The sequence below is a fragment of the Sylvia atricapilla genome, chromosome 1 (genome assembly GCF_009819655.1).
Source record: "Sylvia atricapilla isolate bSylAtr1 chromosome 1, bSylAtr1.pri, whole genome shotgun sequence".
In the NCBI taxonomy this organism is placed as follows: domain Eukaryota; kingdom Metazoa; phylum Chordata; class Aves; order Passeriformes; family Sylviidae; genus Sylvia; species Sylvia atricapilla.
The window spans coordinates 5,503,912-5,518,178 of record NC_089140.1 but is presented as its reverse complement, the minus strand read 5'-3'; positions in this window follow the sequence as shown (position 1 = coordinate 5,518,178).

Sequence of the window (14,267 nt, the reverse complement as noted above, 5' to 3'; positions counted from 1 at the left end):
TGAGGGATCTCCCCTGCTGGGAGATTTTGGATGGCTGAAGCAGATCTCGGTGCTACAGATCTGTGTCCATCCATAGCAAAAAGCCTGCCTTGGGACAGTGCCAGGTGTGCCTGAGGAGCTCCAGATGTGTCAGGAGCTCCAGGTGTGTGTGAGGAGCTCCAGGTGTGCGTGAGGAGCTCCAGATGTGCTTGAGGAGCTCCAGGTGTGCCTGAGGAGCTCCAGGTGTGTGTGAGGAGCTCCAGGTGTGTGTGTGAGGAGCTCCAGGTGTGCGTGAGGAGCTCCAGATGTGCCTGAGGAGCTCCAGGTGTGTGTGAGGAGCTCCAGGTGTGTGTGAGGAGCTCCAGATGTGCCTGAGGAGCTCCAGGTGTGTGTGAGGAGCTCCAGGTGTGTGTGAGGAGCTCCAGATGTGCCTGAGGAGCTCCAGGTGTGTGTGAGGAGCTCCAGGTGTGCGTGAGGAGCTCCAGATGTGCCTGAGGAGCTCCAGGTGTGCCTGAGGAGCTCCAGGTGTGTGTGAGGAGCTCCAGGTGTGTGTGTGAGGAGCTCCAGGTGTGCGTGAGGAGCACCAGATGTGCCTGAGGAGCTCCAGGTGTGTGTGAGGAGCTCCAGGTGTGTGTGAGGAGCTCCAGATGTGCTTGAGGAGCTCCAGGTGTGTGTGAGGCACTTCAGGTGTGTGTGGAGGAGCTCCAGGTGTGCCTGAGGAGCCCCAGGTGTGTCTGAGGAGCTCCAGGTGTGCCTGAGGAGCCCCAGGTGTGTCTGAGGAACTCCAGATGTGCCTGAGGAGTTCCAGGTGTGCGTGAGGTGCTCCAGGTGTGTGTGAGGCACTTGAGGTGTGTGTGGAGGAGCTCCAGGTGTGCCTGAGGAGCTCCAGGTACCATCCCTTGCTGCTGACAGCTCACCACTGTGACAGCAGCAGAAGCACCGAGCGCATTCCTGTGGAGTCCTGCTGTGGGGACAGCTGCTCCCTAAGAGAATCTCTTCAGGCCTTACATGCCCCCTTGGATTCCTGCGAGCCCCAATTACCATAATTTCCATGCCTTGTGGCTTACAGCGTGGCCTGGCCTCCCTGGATCGTTTTCAGCCCCGTTTGAGCATGGTTGGTGTTCCTCGGCTCCCCTCGGAGGGCAGCAGCAGGTGGTGAACCGTGAAACCGCTTCCAGAGCTGCTCCGTGCCAAAGAGAACATTCACCTGCTCCCCTCCTGCTGGTTTCCTGATCGCAATTAACTGTGGAGTCTGGCATGGAGCAAAAAAAAAAAAAAGTGTTTTCTTTACAGTTAGGAAATACAAGATGAGTAATAGCAAAGGGGTGAGGCTTTACACACTCGTTTGAGCCACCTCTGTGAGTAATTGATTCAACGCCCGTGAGAACTGTGCTGGTGTCCGTGTCCATCTGTCATTCCTGTGGCACAATTAATCATGTGCATCTGCAGTGACAGTGGGAACCTCTGTGCTGCAGCCGAGCAGCAGGAGTCCTGGAAATGGAGAAATTTGTCCTTTGTTCTTGCGCTGTTCTTTTATTTTAGCAGGTAAATAACCAAATCACAGGGGAAAGTTGACAGCTAGGCTGTCCACAGTGGTTTTCGGATATTCTCCTGGCTGGCTGCTCTTGATTGTTTCTGCTGAGTTGGAATCAGGGTGGAAGTGGTGGGAGACGAGGCAGATTGGAAGGGAGGGGCTGTAGCTGTGCTCATGGACTTTGGGCTGCGCTCGGTGCACTTTAGTGTTTGGCCTTTTGAGGGCAGACTCCTTCCACAGTGTCTGCCCCGGCAGCCAAAAAATGATGGGGGACGTGGCTCGAGAGTCTCTGGCCCATAATAACTGTATTTCTCTTTGTGATACTGAAATACCCGTTTAAAAAGATCTGTTTCCAGCATTATATTGAAGCACTCTATCAAGTGCAGTATGAAGCTAATGATTTTTCCTAGATAAGGGTTTTGACAGTAATGTCTGGAAGTGCATTCACATTGACTTCCCAAGTTGTGTATCTGCTGCAAAGACAATTTTGTATCCAACTTCATCATGAATTTCATTCTAGGCGAAGATTTAACCGAGGATTTAACCCTGCACTGATGTCTTTCATTGCTGTTGATTTACATCTATAAACACAATTGGGTGGGGAGAAGGGGGTGGAATTAAAAGTTCTCCTTTTAATTTTCTGTGTGGTTGGTTTATTTCAGAGCAATTTTCAATTTGTCCTGTAGTTTTAAAGCTGGATCTTTACTAGTTGTGTTGAGTGCTGCACTGAACTGAGAAAGAAACAGCTTCTCTCCTGAAGAAGTGATGTATATTGGATACACCAGGCAACAATTGGAAGGGCAGAAGATACACAAAGATAACCAGATATTTGAGTCTTTCTTTCCTTAAAAATTCTATGATTCCATATTTGAGTCTTTCTTTCCTCAAAAATTCTATGATTCCATACTTCTTCCAGTACACCACCTGGTTAAGTGAGGTGTCCACTGAGATGTGCTTTTACAGCCTTGTTTGATTTGGTTCATGGACTTGAAGCCCCTGACCTTTCTGGTGGGAACTCCCAGTTTGTTCAGTTCCTGCCAAACTGGGCATCTAGAGCTGGTTTGTCCCTGGGGCTTCTCGCTGGAGACACAGCCCCAGAGAATCTGAAAGTCTCCTGCCTGCCAGCTGCCTTTGTCATCTGTGCTGGTGGGTGGAATGGGCTTGTTGAGGAACAGCAGCCTTGCTTTGGCTGGTTTTGGTGGGAGGTCTCCACAGTGAAGCCTCCCTAAAGGTGCTTCCCCAGGTGGGTGAGGCAGAGCTGGGGCAGCAGAGGAAGAGGGAGGGTTTTTTTTTGGAGGCAGTTTGCAGAGCAGTGGCACCTCTGGTACTGCAGCACCTGGGTCTCTTTACCTGTTTAACCTTTGCCAGCCTGGTGAAGGAAACCCCAAAGCCTCCTGTGCCCGTCCTGGTGCCCATGTGTTTATTTCCCAGCAGTGAAGCTGTGGAAGAATTGCATACAAACCCCGGCGTGCTGTTGCTGATAACTTGGCTCAGTGGGGACGTGAGGAGCAATTTTTGCTGTTAATTTTGAATTCTCTTCTGCAGTCACGTGGGAAAAGCTTTTCTCACTGTGCAGCAAAGGAAATGTAGGAAATGTTTCAATGTTTCTTTTTTTTTTTTTTTTGTTATTTTTTGATACAGGTCCATCTAATCAGCTCCACCCACACAGTGGTGGTGTAGCCAGATCTCACACACTTCCTAACCATCTGCCTGTGCAATTAATGGCTTTTCTGCTTTTGCTGTACCATGGAGGAAAAGACTGAACCTGGGATTTGAGTATTTGCCTCAAATATCTGAAGAGTGTGTGTGTGTGGATGCTCTGGAACTTGGTGCTCAACACCCCCCTCTTTCCCATGTTGTGAATTGCTATGGAGCAACTGGCCTTTCCCGTGGTGCCATTCAAACGGGGCAGGTTCCCCACCTGCTGTGTGAAAAATGAACAGCTGTGGCAACGTTGTGTTCCAAAAATACTCCCTCCTAAGAGCTGAACACAAGGCTGACAATGTTGGTTTGAGAAGTAGGATGGCTGCCATCCCCGCGTCTCCAACAGTAGTGGGTGGGGAGAGATTGAGGAGACAGGTCTGGAAGGAAATGGTCCCAACTCTTTGTAAGAAACAGAGCAGAGATATTTAGCAGATCACAAAAATAAATTTGGGTTGTGTCAAGAGTAAATATTTCCCAAGACAACAAATAAAAACTGTGCAAGTTTTCCCTGTAAGCTCTTGGCAGCTGATGGGGCAGGGCTTGGCATTGAGCAGGCTGGAGCCAGGGAGGGAAGGGGAGCAAATGCTGAGCTGCTGGTGCTTACAGCCCTGAGTCCTGTCCCATCTTTCCTTGGATGCATCCACATCTCCCATCTCATCCATCCCACCTCCCTGCCAGCCTCTTTTAACTTAAGAAAATAGTATTCCTGTCCACATGGCTGGTTTGAGACTCTTTGTTGCTGCTGTGCCTCCAAAAGTTGGGTGTCCATGCCCACCTCCTGGGGAGGCACACTGGGACACAAAGGATTAGGCAGCCTGGCTGAAAAACTGGGCTTAAGCTTGGATTTTGGCTATGAAGTGGTGTAAGGTGCAAGGTAAGCTAAAACTGTAAGATTTGAAAGTAGGTGAGAGAGCTGACCTAACCGATGGCACTGCTAGAGGGGAGGATGCCAAACTGTGCCCCTCAGTAAGTCACTTGGACTGAACTTGAGTTGCTTCAGTGGGGGCTGAAGGACTACAGAGCATCACCCTGACATTAGGCACCAGCTCACCTCAAGCTCTGATGTGCTGGAGCTCCAGATAAAGGTTTATCTGTATCTTGAAGACATCTGTGTTGCTACTCCTACTGCTACCCTATTGCTAACTTTATTTTTTTTTATTATTTATACATCAGACTGACTTTCCAGCCAAGAGGAATCTAATCAGAGAATCCAGTAGTGCTCACTGAGAGCTCAGGACCTCACTGGTGAGAGGTGTGCTGGTGACAGGGCTGATTTTCCCACTGCCTGTGGGGGTCTTTGGAGCCCTGCAAATACTGCCAGGGTTAAAGAGCAGATGAAGAGATTGCTTGGTGTGTGTTATCCTGTGAGACAACACCTTACTTCTTTCCTTGTCCTGTGTCATAGGCATCCCGGAATGCCAAGAAAGTTTGAAAGGAAAAAGCTGCACAGGGAGAAGCCGTACAGGAGCAGCAAAAATCTGCATGGAAATTTCCCCATCCTCTCTTATCTCTGTTCCAGTCTTCAGGTGTTTTAAAGTGTGGGGAGATTCCCGTGGGGGGGAATGTAAAATGTGTGGAGTTGGGATCGGTGTGTGGCTGTGTGGGAGAGGAGTTTTGGCTCCAGGGTTGTGTTTTTGTTATGTGAGATCCGTGCTGTGGCGTGTGGGAGATTCCAGAAAAGAAGTTGCTGTTGCTGCCATCGGGATAAATCCCACCGGGAGCAGAGCAGCATTTTTTACCTCTTCTGGGCTTGCCTGTCCTGAGCCCTTACCAGGTGGTCTGTGTCCAGGGCAGGCCATGCTCTTCTCCAAAGTCATGTGAAAAGCAGACACACACATTGGATACGCTGGAGGCCAATATTCAACCACCCGTGTCTGATTTGCACTGGGGATTTGAACTCCACATTCCCTGTTTCAGGGCACACATCTCCTTAGTGGGGATGTAGGAAAAAGTGGGATTTACCTCCTGCTAAAGTGCATCTACTGTATCTAAGCTGGTCAGAATGTTTGGCTGCCACTGGGCCAACAAGGCAGGATGCAGTATTTCCTGCAGGGCTTGTGGGTGCTGCAAGGTGTTAATCCACCCCATAGAGGCTGTAAGTGTTGGGAAAAGGTGGGTGAGGCTGTGCAGGAGCATGTTTGGGGTCTCCCTCTCAGCAGCACACCCAGTCCTGCACACGTGAACAGGAGAACCCTGGGAGATCTGGGATTTCCCATGGGCTTAAGGAGTCCTAAGTTAGAGACACTCCTGTTACATGAGCTGAGATTTCAGGGACTTGACGATTAAGCCAGGTGATGTTTTTAATGCAACATGTGATAAGCACAGAAAATGTGAAGTCCAGGCATTTGCAGGCTCTTTTTCGTGCTGAACTCTCCCTGAAGCACATCCTTCCTCACCCCCTCCTTCCTCCTCACCCCCTCATCCCCACGTAGTCTTCCAAAGCACAATTTCACTCTACTCTTGCCCCTTTGTCCTCCTCCTCTGTCGGAAGCTGCCATCACCAAAGCCAGCGTGTTGCTCTTACTAATAGCAAGGTAATCAATTTGAGTCACTGTATACATTAGTAATGGCCATGTAATTCTAGTGCAAATTAGGTTTGGGCAGGCTGTGAAGCCCGAGATGTCTCGTCTTCCTGAGCAGAGCTTGGATTTACTGTCCTCTGGGGAAGGCCACAGTGAAACACCCCTCTGCCCCCCTCACAAATCCTCCCTTGATTGGATACAGTATGGTTGTCTGATTAAAATTGTGCAGTGGTTCAGAAAATGATTTTCAGCCAGTGCTTCACAGTAAATTACTTTTTTTTCTTTCCGCCAAGACAACAAATTTGTACCTCAAGTACAGCTGTACAGTAACACTGAAATGAGAAGCTCAAGAAAAGCAAGATGCCATCGAGGCAGAGCTGGAAAGGGGCTGGGAAACACCTGGTAGTGGTGACACCATGCCAAGGGACATCCCTGCTGCAGCTCCCATGAGCCCAAAGCCTGGTACCTGCTCCCAGGATGATGCTGCCACTCACATCCAGATCCCTTCTCCCAGTGGGTCAGGTTTGCCTGTGCCATGGTCGGTGTCCTGTGGGCAAATATCTGATGCCTTAGGATTTTGGCTTTTATACATATTTGTATGTATGAAATTTGGCCTTTATACATATTTGTAATCCTGCAATATTTCAGTGCATAAACTCCATATAGAGTGTTACCTACTGCTTTCCCATTTTGGTCAAACAGAACAATTCCTCTCTAGACCTGGGAATCAGACACCTCTCTGTCTCAGGCTCTGAGAAATGTAAACAAAAGTTAGTTAAGGGGGAGCCAACTTGGGGTAAATGACTTCATTACCTGAAACTGTAATTGGAAAATTAACCTGCAATAAGCAAATTGACCAAACTTATAAAAATATGAAAACCTGTGACCTGTTCTCCATTTTGGGTGTAGCCCCTGTGGGGGCTTAGTCTGCCTGAAATGTACCTAAAGGCCCTTTAATAAATATAACAACTTTTTATTCTATTAATTTTGTCTGACTTCTGTTTTTAGGTAGCCCAAGAAGTCGTCATATCCCAGTACTCACCTCTGTGTCCCTGCGTGGGGTGTCCTCTATCCTGTGTGCCTTGTCCATTCCTGTCACCAAAGTGTCACCAAATGGGAGGAGCACAGTGTGTGTCCCTCCTGACACTCTCCTTTCCACCCTGATGGCCACAGCCACCACTGGGGCAAGGAAAGCCCCAGGACAAGGTGCCCACCAGTGCCAGCCATGAAACATTTCCCAGACTGAACTGTCACTGAAGGAAATGCTCAATTTTCCCTCAGTCCATGGACTGGTGTCTCCTGTTTTCCATGTGAGAATCCCAGTGATGTCTGGAGATCCATCTGTCTCTGATGTCTGATCCTGCACAGCTTGATCACTGAAAACACTGCTGATGCTTCTGCATGGGGAATCTCCCTCTCCTTTATGTGCTGTGGCAAGGCCTTGGCAGGGAAGGATGACATAAGATGAATCCAAGCTGAATTTCACCTTTCTTGCGTTGCCCAACAGAGGATCAGGAGGTGCAGCACCCAGACAGACTTTCTAAAAAGCATCTTGAGCATCTGTCTTCAGGAAGGTGTCCATGGTGATGGCAACGCTGTCCCAAGTTTGGCGTGTTCAAGCCTTGAGGAGTCTGAGTTGAGCACGCAGCAGTCAGCCCTTCCTGGTGGCCTCTTGTGGACTTCGTGCCCTGTCTGGGATTGCAATGCAAGGTGTAGCCAAAAGTAAGTATTCTGTTACCATGGGTTGGATCCCCTTGGGGAGGTGTTTTTCTTTATCTCTTATGTAACCCATTCCTTATTACTCTGTGGGTAGGAGGTGAGTGTCTTCTGTTAATGGGCATCTGTTCAAACCAGGTGGGGCAGTGTTCTTTATCTCTCCCACCACCCATCCTCCCTGCAGGGGTATCTGCTGTTCATGGGCCATCCAGGCTCACTGCAGGGCTGAGACAATTACATCATCCCATTGGGAGAGGCTCCACCCAGGGGGAGGAGCCAAGCATTCCCATCTGGATAAAACCTGAGAGTCACTACACCAGCACAGCCTGTTTGCACTGGATTCCCAGAGGAAGACCAGACCCATCTCACCACCACTGGACCCTTCTAGAAGATCATCTCTGCTCCAACAGAACCACATCTGTCACTCCAGGAGGACTTAATTGGACTGCTCCCAGCACCCTGACCAACACGGTTATTTTCTGACTCTGACAGTATTTTCCTTTTTTTATTTTTTTAAATAATATTACATTTTTATTTTTAATATTCCTAGTAAAGAACTATTATTCCTATTCCTGTATCTTCACCTGAAAGCCCCTTAATTTCAAAATTAGAATAATAATTTCAAGGGAGGTGGTTTACATTCTCCATTCCAAGGGAAGCTCTGGCTTTCCCTGGCAGACACCAAGACTTGCCCACCTAATCAGTGCTGAGCCTGTGCTGGGTCTCCAGGCATTGGGCACTCTGGACTGAGCCTTGATTCCAGCACCTCCCACCCTATGGCAGAGGCTGGGCCTGTGAAAGGAGGCATGATAAGGAAGAAAACCAGAAAAAATAATCCACACAGCAAATATGTGCCTGAGAGGGAGTGGTTGGAGGTTGGAGAAAAGGGGAGAGGAGATTTTTTTTTTTAATTAGACACAGATAATTTATTATCTGTGTGCTCATGTGTCAGTGTGTCTATGTGTCATTTGAAGTGCCTTTCAACAAGAGATATCCCATTGCATATATGTGGGTTGACACTGAGGTGAAGGTCTGAATCTACCATAATTTTTTGGCTTTCCCGCAGGAACTGTGACAGCCTGGGGGAGTGGACAACAGCAGGCAGTAAAGCAGCTTTATGTGTGGTGTATTTAAGATATATGGTTGTATTCAAATAAATGTGAAACAGATTTCCTCCCTCTTGAAGTAAAAAAGGATTAAATGGTAACTGCAAGTCTGTCAATGGCAATGAACCACCTGCCTCTTTAATACCCTGGAAGCAGGAAGTAATTTGCATATGGCACAAACAAGTGGAGGAACTTTCTCACAACCAAAACCAGCTTCCAACCTTTGCTGCAACACAGGCTCTCCCTGCTTTGGATTTGTTTCCTGAGCAGTGGGTAGTGTGAGGGAGGAAAGGCCTATTTATTAAATTAAGAAAATATGTTCCACAGCACATTGGCACTGAGCTGGAAAGGAGCAGCTCTGTTGCCCACTCCCTCTCCCGATCCTCGCAGGACTGCTCCTCACCAGGGATGATTTCTGCCTTCATCCATCCAGCTGGAAATGTCATATTTCCTATATTTCCTGCTGCAATTAGAAGGATCTTTTACCCACAGTATTTATGTGTGTGCATCTGAGGGGGTGTTTTCGTGCCCTGCAGGTGAATGTTTTATTAAGCAATGTCCAACACATAACACAAGTAGGAAAGAGACATTGCTAAGGATTGTTATTGCAGCTTTCACGACCATTCAGAGATCCTTGGGAACTGGAAAGAAGGACTGGGCTTACCAAAGGAAGTGTGGTATTGTTTTTGAGCTGAGGGACAGGAGAGATGTAGTTTCAGTGTACTCAGATCCCAAAAGGATCTGTTTTCACCCTGGCAGGGCTTGCTAACACAAATCTGCTGGGACACAGCAGAAGCAGCTGCCTGAGGCCAGCTCCGGGCAATTGGTAGCAAAGATCCACCACATTTTGGTGGAGACAGAACAAAAAATGCCAGAGGACACCTGGTGCAGGTGAAATCCCCCATGGTGACACAACAGTGCTGTGCCCTGCTCTGATGGTGCCTAATATCTCTGGAGGGGGTTGTGCCCAGGCAGTGGGGCTGCCTGAGCTGGGCAGAGGGCTGGGGAACATGCTTTTGGGAACTCCAAGGCAGCAGGGAGCAAGCTGATGCAATGCAAAGGAGCAGCACAATTTCTATCCCAAGCTTGGCCCATGCCATCTGCCACTCTTCTGTGGGACACTTGGGCATAGGTGGGGTGATGACATGGGCTGGTGACTTTTCTTCCTGAGAAACTGGGAACAAAGCAGCTGGTTTAGGAGGAAGGAAGAGACACAGTAATTAATTCAAGCTGTTCTGTATTGCCACTATTTAACTTACTAGTACGGGCATACCTGACCCTGCCTTGAAGGTCACAAAAGGACAGGCTTGCTTGAGGAGTTCATCCTAAACGTGGTGTCCCTCTGATTCTGACATTGTATCTGAAAACACAGGATGAGATTTTCAGTTCCAGTAGCTGTCAAGTAGATCCACTGTTTTTAATGGAGCACAGAACAGATCCAACATGCTCTTGACTATGACATATAATTCAACAGGAATCACATGTTTACTTCCTACCCTGTGTATGCATAAGAAAATGAGGTTCCTACCCAAATGGCTTAAAAGTTTTCGGGTGTGATCCTACAAACCCTTATTCACACAAAAATTCTCAATTACTTCCAAGGGAGCTCTTCATAAAAAGGAATTTTTTCTCTTTAGAGGTGGAGGTGTGTTGTCGCTTCACTTTTGCAGTGACTTTGCACAGGTACTGGAAAATGGCCCAAGGTATTTGTGGCTCACAGATAGTCCTGCACTCATTTTTCCATCTATCTTATTGTTTTCATATACTTTCTCCTTTTATTTTTTTGTTTTGTTTTTATTTCACTGGCTCTTCCTTAGTTCCTTAGTCTTGCCCACTCCAGACAAGGCTAATCAGCAGGGAAAAATGACCAGATTTTGAATATACAGAAGGAAAAGCATGAAGCCAAACCTTAGTGTGGGGAAGTTTTAATTACCCAGCCATGATTGCATTACTCCAGCCCAGAGGAAATATGACTAATGCCATGTCTGTGCTTCTGGCATATGACTGCTGTCACATCCAGTGAGGAACTTATTAAGTATTACAGAGGTGTGACTAAAGAAAATGGTGAGCAGAATGTGGAAATGAGCAGACACAGTTTTATTCTGTGTGCTAGGAATTTCTAATCTGGGATGGTGGGGAATATCTGTGTAGGAAGAACAGGAATAAATTGCCATATTTTTTCATCAAAGAAAATCAAAGTTAGGCTTCAGGGAAAGCCATCGTAACTATGAACTATGACACTCTGGCTCAAGTGATCCTTGGGTGCTGCTGAGTCTTCTTTGAGGGTGCTGATCCCTGCTTTAAGCATGGCTTATTCCCTTTGGAGGAGACAGTCATTGACTGAAAAACTCAGGACTGTGAGGAGATGCCAGAAAGCAGCTCTGTGCTCCTGTGTGTGGCCTGAACTACATGGGCATGGTCTAATTGTCCATCTCTCTGGCAGTGGTCCATCTTGGCCATTCCAGCTCCAGAGCTGGATATGGAGAAAACCTGAATCTTGACACACCCACAGCCTGTGGGAGGAGAGAGTTGAGGAGCTGTAGGCTTGACCCTGTTCTTGCTGCTTAGAAACTCAACTTCCCATCTGATAACTTCTGAGGATGCACAGTGCCAACACATCCTGCACAGGCTGGGTGGTGGCTCCCTCACTGCTGGTGCTGTGGAGAGTAGGAGCTCTCTTTTGATTTCACAAGAGAGTTCAAAGTGACTGAAGATACTTAATGGGAGACCCTAGCTCCAGGAAAGGCAGGAGTTCAGGTACCTGTCTCTGCCTGTTGCCTCCTACCAGCTCATCAACTCTGATGGTTCAGCTACAGCTTCAGAGGTCTCCTCCTGCTGAAGGCACATGGGATTTAGGCAGTCTGGATCATCCCAGTGTAGCAAGACATGATTTAGGCAGTCTGGATCATGCCGGTGTAGCAAAGCACACAGTATTTTTGCCGTCCCTACATAGCATTTTTGCTGTCCCTGTGCACATGTCAATCCCCTCAGCAGATCACCCAAATAGCGCTTGCAGCCTCTGGTGTCAAACCCTTCTGAGATACACTTTTATTTAGGAGTCAGCACCAAGGACTGCTCTGGTAGGACGGAGCCTGCCATGAAACGTGCAATTATCTCCTTGGAGAGGTGTAATTGTAGAGCCAGATTTGCTGCTGATGGGAGAACTGTGTGGTGACCCCGATGGGCCAGTGCCAGCCCCTGCCAGTGGCCGTGTGCCCCGTCCTCCCTGTGCGTGCCCTCGAATTACGGGCTCTGCCTTTAAAACAAAGACAGATTTGACAAGCTCGGCCGGTTTTCCTGCAGTAAACAATTAGAACAGCAAACACAGAGGCTTTACATCACTTCTCTCAAAGCCTGCCATCAGTGCCTTCCTCCCAAATGAGTTTTTAACAGCTGTGTTGTTTCCAGACTCAGCACAGCACCATTAGCATCTTGCCATAACAACTGTATCACCTTTAAGTAGAGCATTACAGGGCTGAGCAGCGTTCATTTTAGGGATGCAATTAGGCAGGTGATGGGGCGTGATGCCTGATCAGGTAATTAATTGATCCAGGGCTGGTCGGCTGCTGCCGGGCATCAGCAGAACAATCAATGGCCATGATAAAAGTTTGCGGAAAGAAATGGAAATGAGGGAACAGCAGAGTCTGAATCGGGTGCTTGTGGGGTTTCACAGACCACACTGCGGTGGTCTCTGGTGACAGGATTTCCCTGCCCGCTGCTCTGCAGACTCAATTTGTGAAGGGCACTCATCACCTGCACCTTGAGGTCTCCCTAGGCAGGGCTGGAAATCTGCAGCACATCCGTAACCCAGGTTATCAATTTGGAGATGAATGAACAGATGGACAGGGCTGTCTCAAGGTCAAATGTGGAGTCAGTGAAACTCAGAAGCTCTCCCCCTTTTTTTGCAGGCTTAGCCACTTGATTAAGTTACTGCACTGATTTTTTCCCCTTCTTTTCCTGTTGTAATGCTATTAGCGCCTGCTTAATAAACTGCACATATTAATGACCCATTACAACATTCTGGAGAAGTAAAATTAATTGGAAGGGAATTTCAATCCCTTGCAACTTTAACTGAAAAACCAAAAGGAAAACACTTAAGAGAGACATTTTGGCATAAGTCAAGTTCCAAATTCTGTGGCTCAACTGCTGTCTTATTTGTAGGTGGCCCAAGGGTCTAAGTTGCTTTTGGTCTACATTTATTCCCTCATTTTGAGTTTATATTAAACAAGATATATTCCTTTTCCCTGTAAAGAAACTCAACCAATCAACAAAAAAATACCCAGCCAAATAAAACCTCATAACAAGCTATGTATCGAAATATTTTATTTTCGAGGGTTTTATTCACAGCAACACAATTGATCTGGGACTGCTCTCATCAACATATGGATGACTGAGATGTGAAGAAACCCATCATGTCACACTTCTGCTGTATCATCAGTCCTGATCAGTGACAGCTCACACTAAAAGAGCCCAGTGGTGGCCTGTAACGATCTCAAAAAAGATCAAAGGATCAGAAAAAAAAAAAAAAAAAAAGGTCAGAATTTATTTAAACCAAAACCAGGTAATGCATTACACCCTTCTATAAGGATGAAAGGCACTGGCTGAATCATTAACGTCACAGTGTCTACAGTGGGACTCTGATTTTGGATATTAAACTTCTCTGCCAACTATAATGTGTAATATTATACATATTATACAATATACAACCATAATGTAGGAGAAAGGGAGAACAAGAACACAAACCTCAGGTCTGGAAAGTATTTCCTTGCTTGGCAGCAACTGTTTCTGTGCTCCTGTGACATTGCATGTATCTACCTGAATTTTATTTCATTGGACTTGATCTTGGAGGTCTTTTCCAACCTTAATGATTCCATGATTCTGTGAAAGAGGTGAATCAGGCATATGTAGCAGGAGGAAAAAAAGACCTGTCTCTATTAAACCATAGCTGGAATGTGTGGCTGAGTCATGGGAACAATTTACAGATCAGCAAGGAAAATTTCAGAGGTACAAGAGGCATTCATCCAAATCCTGTGCTTCCCTCTAAGAGTTTCTTGCCCACAACCATTATAAATGGAATTATCCCTGGACAGGAAAAAAAATGGGATTTTCCTGGGACAGGAAAAACTTCTTCACATCTTATCTGTCTTGTCCATTTTGTGAGACATTTGAGCCTAACCCCTGTTGGTGATCGTCTTGTGCTTCTTGCACCAACCACAGCTTCACACCTCGAGAGGCTGTGGTTTCGGGGAGGTTTTGGCGATGCTTTTGCAGGAACATTCTCACAACAGAGCAAAGGACAAAGATTTGCTGGGCTTTTCCAGCTTGGGCCTGCACATGGCTGGCTCAGTGCTCAAGTATGGGGGCAGCCTGGGACTACTTTTCTTTCTCTTGCTCTTTGTCTCTGTTTCCCAGAGTTTTTCATGCTTATCTACATGTTTGTGAACACAGTCACTTGTCAAGTAAAGGCACTCTTGCTGCTTGCTGTGTAGTTTTTACAGCAGTTTTTAGGGACTTTCTTTGGTGCCCCTTTGGATGACGCATGGGAAAATTACTGCTCCAAATCCCTCCCAGTGAAATGCGAGGTGAAAGGGTCAGAATCCTGCATCTTTCCAGCTCATAAATACCCCCTGACAAGCCACTTTCTGGGCTGACCCTCGCTTCAGACATCAGTTGATCGTCCTTCTCCTGACTTGAGGAGCAGCCTGA